Source organism: Herpailurus yagouaroundi, unplaced genomic scaffold (genome assembly GCF_014898765.1).
Source record: "Herpailurus yagouaroundi ecotype Mexico unplaced genomic scaffold, PumYag 159, whole genome shotgun sequence".
Taxonomy (NCBI): Eukaryota; Metazoa; Chordata; class Mammalia; order Carnivora; family Felidae; genus Herpailurus; species Herpailurus yagouaroundi.
This window is the reverse complement of record NW_024412400.1, coordinates 10,431,926-10,440,425: the sequence shown is the minus strand read 5'-3', so window position 1 is coordinate 10,440,425 and position 8,500 is coordinate 10,431,926. Positions and strand designations below refer to the sequence as shown.

The following is an 8,500-nucleotide window of genomic DNA, read 5'->3' as shown; positions in this document are numbered from 1 at the left end:
GAGTCCAGGAGGTTCTCGGGCCACACGGGGAAAAGCGGTTCCACTGCTGGAAGGACATTTGGTAGAGGCTGTTGAAGCCACCTGGTCCCAGCAGAACCCAGAAGGTGGCCACATTCACTGGTGCTGGAAAAGGTCGTTGGGGATGAAGCCTGGTGCCAGATGTGTGTTGTGATTTTCCATAATCACTGAAACCCTGCTGCTACACCGTCTCGCGAACTTTTTCTGGGGCGGGCGGCACCTGGTCGCAGTCTCGGGTCACCGGCAGCAGCAGGGCCCAGCAAGCGTTCCTGGCTGCGGCCGACATTCGGCCCTTGCTCATTCGGCCATTGCTTCATGAGACCCTCCTGCAGAGGGGCGGAACGGGTCGAAGCCACAGTCCTTCAGAAGTAAGGCACCAGGGAAAACAGCCACATCTGAGACAAAACTCGGAAGAGAGGTGCTGCCTGGGACCTGGTCACGGAGAGTGAAAGAGCGGGGAGTGGACGAAAGCTGAAGACAGAGGACGGGTGCGTGATTGCTGACCCAGGAGAACAGCCTGGCTGGCTGGGTGACGCCATTTTAACCGCTCCAGCGGATGCGCATGCGCACCTATGAGCACCGCACGCTCCGCCCCAGTAGGCCAGCAGCACCATCTAGTGGAGAGCGGAGCTGTTACACTGAGCCCCGCCCAACTGCGCCAACCTCGCTCTTCAACACAAGTCTCACCACCTGCTTAATTTATGGACTCTAAAGCACTACATAGACTGACTTCTAGGGGAAAACGAAGCAATTTCAGTCCTACTTCAATCTGTTAGCAGGTCCATCTATTCAATTTTCTTTCTTTCTTTGTTTTTCTTTTACATTTCTTTATCTTGAATACAGAAAGAGAAAAACTCATTTTTATTTTCAATTTTCATTAAAAATATTTTTCTTTAATTTTTATCACTATATTTTTTACTTTTGTGTAAAGTTTTTCAAATTCTATTTTACTTCCATCACTTTATTTTAGTCTACTTAAGTGTATTCACCTTTTCAAATTTTCAAATGATTTCCTTTTTCTTTCTTTTTCTTTTTTCCCTTTTTCATTTCTTTTCTTTTTCTTGAATGAGAGAGAAAAACTTCATTTTTACTTTCAATTTCTATTAAAAGTATTTTGCCTTAATTGTTTACTATATTTTTTGCTTTTATGTAACTTTTTTCAAATTCTATTTACTTCCATCATTTTATTTTAGTCTACAGTGTATTCACTTTTTCAGATTTTCAAACGATTTCCTTTTCTTTTTCTTTATTTTTTTAATCTTTTTTTCTCTTTCTTGTTTCTTTTTCTTGAATACAGAAAAAGAAAAGATTCATATTTATTTTTAATTTTTATTACTTTTCTTTAATTTTTTCTACTTCATTCTTTACTTTTGTGTATATTTTTTCAAATTCTATTTTACTCCCATCATCTCATTGTAGTCTACTTCAGTGTATTCATTTTTTCAAATTCTCAAACGATTTCTTTTTTTTTCTCCCCCCCCCTTTTTTCCCTCTAATCTGTCAAACCACTTTCAACACCCAGACAAAACACACCTAGAATCTAGCATCATTTATTTGGTTTGTGTGTGTGTGTGTGTGTTTAATTTTTTAATTTTAACATTTTTTAATTTTAATATTTTTTAATTTTAATTTTTCTACCTCATTAATTCCTTTTCTCCCTTCAAAATGACAAAATGAAGGAATTCACCCCAAAAGAAAGAGCATGAAGAAACGACAGACAGGAATTGAACCAACACAGATACAAGCAAGATGTCTGAACCACAATTTAGAATCACAATAATAACAATACTAGCTGGAGTCGAAAATAGATTAGAATCCCTTTCTGCAGAGATAAAAGAAGTAAAAATTAGTCAGAATGAAATTAAAAATGCTATAATTGAGCTGCAATCACAGAAGGATGCCGCAGTGGCAAGGATGGATGAGGCAGAACAGAGAATCAGTGATGTGGAGGACAAACTTATAGAGAATAATGAACCAGAAAAAAAGAGAGAGATTAAGGCAAAAGAGCACGATTTAAGAATTAGAGAAATCAGTGGCTCATTAAAAAGGAACAATATCAGAATCATAGGGGTCCCAGAAAAGGAAGAGAGAGATATAGGGGTAGAAGGGTTACATGAGCAAATCATAGCAGAAAACTTTCCTAACCTGGGGAAAGACATCAAGATCCAGGAAGCATGGAGGACTCCCATTAGATGCAACAAAAACCGACCATCAGCAAGGCATATCATAGTCAAATTCACAAAATACTCAGGCAAAGAGAGAATCATGAAAGCAGCAAGGAAAAAAAAAAAGTCCCTAACCTACAAGGGAAGACAGATCAGGTTTGCAGCAGACCTATCCACAGAAATTGGCAGGCCAGAAAGGAGTGGCAAGATATAATCAGTGTGCTGAATCAGAAAAATATGCAGCCAAGAATTCTTATCCAGAAAGGCTGTCATTGAAAATAGAAGGAGAGATAAAAAGTTTCCCAGACAAACAAAAATTAGAGGAGTTTGTGACCACTAAACTAGCCCTGCAAGAAATTTTAAGGGGGACTTTCTGAGGGAAGAAAAGATGAAAAAGTATGTATATATAGAGAGAAATAAATAAATAAATAAATACCAAAAGCAACAAAGATTAGAAAGGACCAGAGAACATCACCAGAAACTCCAACTCTGCAAACATCATAATGGCAATAAATTCATATCTTTCAGTAGTCACTCTAAACGTCAATGAACTCAATGCTCTAATCAAAGGACATAGGGTAACAGAATGGATAAGAAAACAAGATCCATCTATATGCTGTTTACAAGAGACCCACTTTAGACCTAAAGACACCTTCAGATTGAAAATAAGGGGATGGAGAACCATCTATCATGCTAATGGTCAAGAAAGAAAGCCGGAGTAGCCATACTTATATCAGACAATCTAGACTTTAAAATAAAGACTGTATCAAGAGATGCAGAAGGGCATTATTTCATAATCAAGGGGTCTATCCACCAAGAAGACCCAATAATTGTACACATTTATGTGCCAAATGTGAAGCACCCATATATATAAATCAGTTAATCACAAACATAAAGAAACTCATTGATAGTAATACCATAATAGTAGGAGACTTCAACACCCCACTCGCAACAATGGACAGCTCATCTAATCAAAAAATCAACAAGGAAACAATGGCTTTGAATGACACACTGGACCAGATGGACTTAACAGATATATTCAGAACATTTCATCCTAAAGCAGCAGAATAAATCTCCAGTGCACATGGAACGTTCTCCAAAATAGACCATATACTGGGACACAAATCAGCCCTAAGTAAGTACAAAAACGAGATCATACCGTACATATTTTCAGACCACAATGCTATGAAACTCAAAATCAACCGCAAGAAAAAATTTGGAAAAGTAACAAATACTTGGAGACTGAAGAACATCCTACTAAAGAATGAATGGGCTAACCAAGAAGTTAAAGAGGAAATTAAAAAGTATATGGAAGTCAATGAAAATGATAACACCACAACCCAAAACCTCTGGGACACAGCAAAGGCAGTCATAAGAGGAAACTATATAGCAATCCAGGCCTTCCTAAAGAAGGAAGAAAGATCTCAGATACACAACCTAACCTTATGCCTTAAGGAGCTGGAAAAAGAACAGCAAACAAAACCCAAAGCCAGCAGAAGACAGGAAATAACAAAGATTAGAGCAGAAATTAATGCCATTGAAACCAAAAAAACAGTAGAACAGATCAATGAAACCAGAAGCTGGTTCTTTGAAAGAATTAACAAAATTGATAAACCACTAGCCAGTTTGATCAAAAAGAAAAAGGAAAGGACCCAAATAAATAAAATCAAGAATGAAAGAGGAGAGATCACAACCAATACAGCAGAAATAAAAACAATAATAAGAGAATATTATGAGCAATTATATGCCAATAAAATGGGCAATCTGGAAGCAATGGCCAAATTCCTAGAAACATATACACTACCAAAACTGAAACAGGAAGAAATAGAAAATTTGAACAGACCCATAACCAGTAAGGAAATCAAATTAGTAATCAAAAATCTGCCCAAAAACAAGAGTCCAGGGCCAGATGGCTTTCCAGGGGAATTCTACCAAACATTTAAGGAAGCGTTAACACCTATTCTCTTGAAGGTGTTCCAAAAAATAGAAATGGAAGGAACACTTCCAAACTCTTTCTATGAAGCCAGCATTACCTTGATTCCAAAACCAGAGACCCCACTAAAAAGGAGAACTGTAGACCAATTTCCCTGATGAACATAGATGCAAAAATCCTCAACAAGTTATTAGCCAACCGGATCCAACAATACATTAAAAAAATTATTCATCACGACCAAGTGGGATTTATACCTGGGATGCAGGGCTGGTTCAATATCTGCAAAACAATTAACGTGATTCATCACATCAATAAAAGAAAGGACAAGAACCATATGATCCTTTCAATAGATGCAGAGAAAGCATTTGACAAAATACAGCATCCTTTCTTGATAAAAACCCCCAAGAAAGTAGGGATAGAAGAAGCATACCTCGAGATCATAAAAGCCATATATGAATGACCCAATGCTAATATCATTCCTCAATTGGGAAAAACTGAGAGCTTTCCCCCTGAGGTCAGGAACAAGACAGGGATGTCCACTCTCGCCACTGTTATTCAACATAGTATTGAAGTATTAGCCTCTGCAATCAGACAACACAAAGAAATAAAAGGCCAGGAGGAGGTCAAACTTCTACTCTTTGCAGATGACATGATACTCTATATGGAAAACCCAAAAGATTCCACCAAAAAACTGCTAGAATTGATTCATGAATTCAGCAAAGTTGCAGGATATAAAATCAATATACAGAAATCGGTTGCATTCCTATACACCAACAATGAAGCGACAGAAAGAGAAATCAAGGAATAGATCCTATTTACAGTTGCACAAAAAATCATAAAATACCTAGGAATAAATCTAACCAAAGAGGTGAAAAATCTATACACTGAAAACTATAGAAAGCTTATGAAAAAAATTGAAGAAGACACAAAAAAATGGAAAAAGATTCCATGCTCCTGCATAGGAAGAACAAATATTGTTAAAAATGTCGATACTACCCAAAGCTATCTACATATTCAATGCAATTCCTATCAAAATAACGCCAGCATTCTTCACAGAGCTAGAACAAATAATCCTAAAATTTTTATGGAACCAGAAAAGACCCCGAATAGCCAAAGTGATCTTGAAAAAGAAAACCAAAGCAGGAGGCATCACAATCCCAGACTTCAAACTATACTACAAAGCTGTAATCATCAAGACAGTACAGCACTGGCACAAGAACAGACACTCAGATCAATGGAATGGAATAGAGAACCCAGAAATGGACCCACAAACGTATGGCCAACTAATCTTTGACAAAGCAGGAAAGAATACCCAATGGAATAAAGACAGTCTCTTCAGCAAGGGGTGCTGGGAAAACTGGACAGTGACACGCAGAGGAATGAACCTGGATCACTTTCTTACACCATACACAAAAATAAACTCAAAATGGATGAAAGACCTCTATGTAAGACAGGAAGCCATCAAAATCCTCAAGGAGAAAGCAGGCAAAAACCTCTTTGACCTTGGCCGCAGCAACTTCTTACTCAACACATCTCCGGAGGCAAGGGAAACAAAAGCAAAAATGAACTACTGGGACCTCATCAAAATAAAAAGCTTCTGCACAGCGAAGGAAACAATCAGCAAAACTAAAAGGCAACCGATGGAATGGGAGAAGATATTTGCAAATGACATATAAGATAAAACGTTAGTATCCAAAATTTACAAAGAACTTATCAAACTCAACACCCAAAAAACAAATAATCCAGTGGAGAAATGGGCAAAAGACATGAATAGAACTTCTCCAAAGAAGACATCCAGATGGCCAACCGACACATGAAAAAATGCTCACCATCTCTCATCATCAGGGAAATACAAATCAAAACCACAATGAGATACCACCTCACACCTGTCAGAATGGCTAACATGAACAACTCAGGCAACAACAGATGTTGGCGAGGATGTGGAGAAAGAGGATCTCTTTTGCACTGTGGGTGGCAATGCAAGCTGGTGCAGCCAGTCTGGAAAACAGTATGGAGGTTCCTAAAAAAACTAAAAATAGAAGTACCCTACGACCCAGCAATTGCACTACTAGGCATTTATCCAAGGGATACAAGTGTGCTGTTTTGAAGGGACACATGCACCCCCATGTTTATAGCAGCACTATCAACAATAGCCAAAGTATGAAAAGAGCCCAAATGTCCATCGATGGATGAATGGATAAAGAAAATGTGGTATATGTATATATATACAATGGAGTATTACTCAGCAATCAAAAAGAATGAAATCTTGCCATTTGCAACTACGTAGATGGAACTGGAGGGGATTATGCTAAGTGAAATTAGTCAGTCAGAGAAAGACAAAAATCATATAACTTCACTCATATGAGGACTTTAAGAGACAAAACAGATGAACATAAGGGAAGGGAAACAAAAATAATATAAACACAGGGAGGGGAACAAAACAGAAGAGACTGATAAATATGGAGAACAAACTGAAGGTTATGGGAGGGGTTGTGGGAGGGGGGATGGGATAAATGGGTCAGGGGCACTAAGGAATCTACTCCTGAAATCATTGTTGCAGTATATAATAATTAATTTGGATGTAAATTAAAAAAAAAATTAAAATTAAAAAAAATCCATATTCTTGGGGTGCCTGGGAGGCTCAGTTGGTTGAGCCTCTAACTTCAGCTCAGGTCATGATCTTATAGTTCGTGAATTGGAATCCCTCATCAGGCTCTGTGCTGACAGCTGAGAGCCTGGAGCCTGCTTCAGATTCTGTGTCTACCCCTCTCTCTCTGCCCCTTCTCTGCTCACACTCTGTCTCTCTCTCTCAAAAATAAACATTAAAAAAATTGTTTTAAATCCATATTCTTGCATCCATCAGCGTGAAGGGACTTCACTTATCTTGTCTCCTGTGCCTCCCTCCATGAAGTGACTTCTCTCATCGGCTGGACAATACCAGATGTTGCACAGGTTACTCTACCTTTGGCCCCTATACCCACGTGCCCTAGCAGGCCCCACTCCCCAAATAAGCATCCCCTGAGCAGTGCTAACCAGAGCCACAGGTGGGCCCGGAGGTGGGCCAGGGAGGACAGGAGGGCCCGTGAAGCAAAGAGGAGGAGGTGAGGGGCAGGAGGGGAAGAACTCCTTCAGGGTTATGATAAGTAATCCATCCTCCCCACTGGAGAGGCCTTGGGGCAGGGTAGGGGCAGGTTCCAGGGGACGAAAGGCCAGGGTCCCTGGAAAGGCAGATTGGAGAGGAAGCCTGGAGCAGAAGAGGAGAGGAAGCCTGGAGAGGAAGCTCCTGACCCTCAGGTGGCCCAGGAGTGGGGACTGCGGGAAGTGTCTTGTCTGAGCTGGTGGGTGAGCCTCTGGGGTTCAGTGGGGACCGCCCACTCCTCTGAAAGCCCTGGTCCATGGGAAGCCCGGCTCGCAGCGTTCACAGAGATCTCGCCTCCCACATCTCCTTGTGCTGCACCCCCGCCGACTCAGCTCTGACCCCCTCTTGCCCACAGCACTGCCCTCACACTTCCTGTATCCCCAGTGACAGGGACCTTGCTTACCGACAGAAAGCCAGGACACCCGCTCTGATGGCCAAATGGCATACATGCGGCCACCACAATGCAGCACACACACTGATTCCTTTCAAATTCTATATTCTGTGTGGGAAATCTCACTAAGATTTCTTGAATGAGTGAATGAATGACAGTAGGAAGGAAGGAAGGATGCTATAGTGGTGGGGGCAGGGGTTCTGGAGTTAAATGAGGCTGGGTTCAAATCCCAGCCCTACCAGTTACCTGCTCTGTGACCTTGGGCAAGTGACTCAATGTCTCTGAGCCTCAGTCTTCTGTTCTGTCAAATGGGAGCAATAATGCCTACCTTATGGAGTTATTTCGAGGCTTTGCGATGAGGAACACGGTACAGCTCCTTTGCACAGTGCAGACCACCATCCGTATTCACTTCATGCCAGGTAGCGCTCCCCAGGTTCATGGGCAGACTCTGCCACCTCCATCTGTCTGGCCACGGGCAATGTACTCCCTCCCCAGCTGAGGCTCTTGATCTGTAGAGTGAGGATCATACAGCTGGGAGTGTAAGGCACTCATGAAATCCTCTGTATAAAGCCCCTTAGCACCATGCCTTGTGGGTAACAAATTAGTTACTACAGGTCTGGAACCCCATAACCAAACCCTGGAGGTCAGATGTCATTCAGAATCCTGAATTTTTCAGATATAGAAATGTTAATATGTTGCCTGTACTGTGTATTATACAATATTCTCCGCAGGGTCTGAGGTTACACCCAATAACAACACACTGGTATTTCTGCAAGGCAACACAATGTATGAATATCCACGCTGACTGGGACAGGAGTTCTTGCACTGAACGTATGAAAAGGCTTTTGATTTTC

General features: G+C 40.8%; 1 protein-coding gene across 3 annotated transcripts in view; it reads right to left on the bottom strand.

Moving 5' to 3' along the window:
- Nucleotides 1–2: 2 nt before the first annotated feature.
- GASK1A (golgi associated kinase 1A) overlaps nucleotides 3–8,500 on the bottom strand; it is a 67,742-nt gene continuing 59,244 nt past the window's right edge. For 2 of the 3 annotated variants that reach the window (XR_005791966.1, XR_005791968.1), the window contains exon 7: nucleotides 6,882–8,155. The gene's annotated coding sequence lies outside the window, so the exon portion shown is untranslated. Of the gene's footprint in view, nucleotides 47–6,881; nucleotides 8,156–8,500 lie in introns of those variants that run through there. The other variant, XR_005791967.1, reaches the window with a different exon arrangement.